Raw genomic sequence first — 235 nt, 5'->3', positions numbered from 1 at the left:
CCCCGCCCGGGCGAGAAGGGGCGTGGCCGTGGGCTCGGAGCGCGGTCCTGTCTCCCTAGCAAGCCGGCTGCGGCAGGACGGCGGGGCGGTTAATGGGAGGGGGGCGACTCGACCCCGAGGTGATGCCGAGGTCGAGAGATGGAGTCCGGCGTCCCAGGCTTCCAGGAAACTTCTGAAGTCCTGGACTTTCCCCTGTGTCATTTGGGGCTGAGCCCCACGCTCACAGGCCGGTTGC

Source organism: Bison bison, unplaced genomic scaffold, assembly GCF_000754665.1.
Source record: "Bison bison bison isolate TAMUID 2011002044 unplaced genomic scaffold, Bison_UMD1.0 scf7180017864036, whole genome shotgun sequence".
Taxonomy (NCBI): Eukaryota; Metazoa; Chordata; class Mammalia; order Artiodactyla; family Bovidae; genus Bison; species Bison bison.
This window is presented reverse-complemented; position numbering follows the sequence as displayed.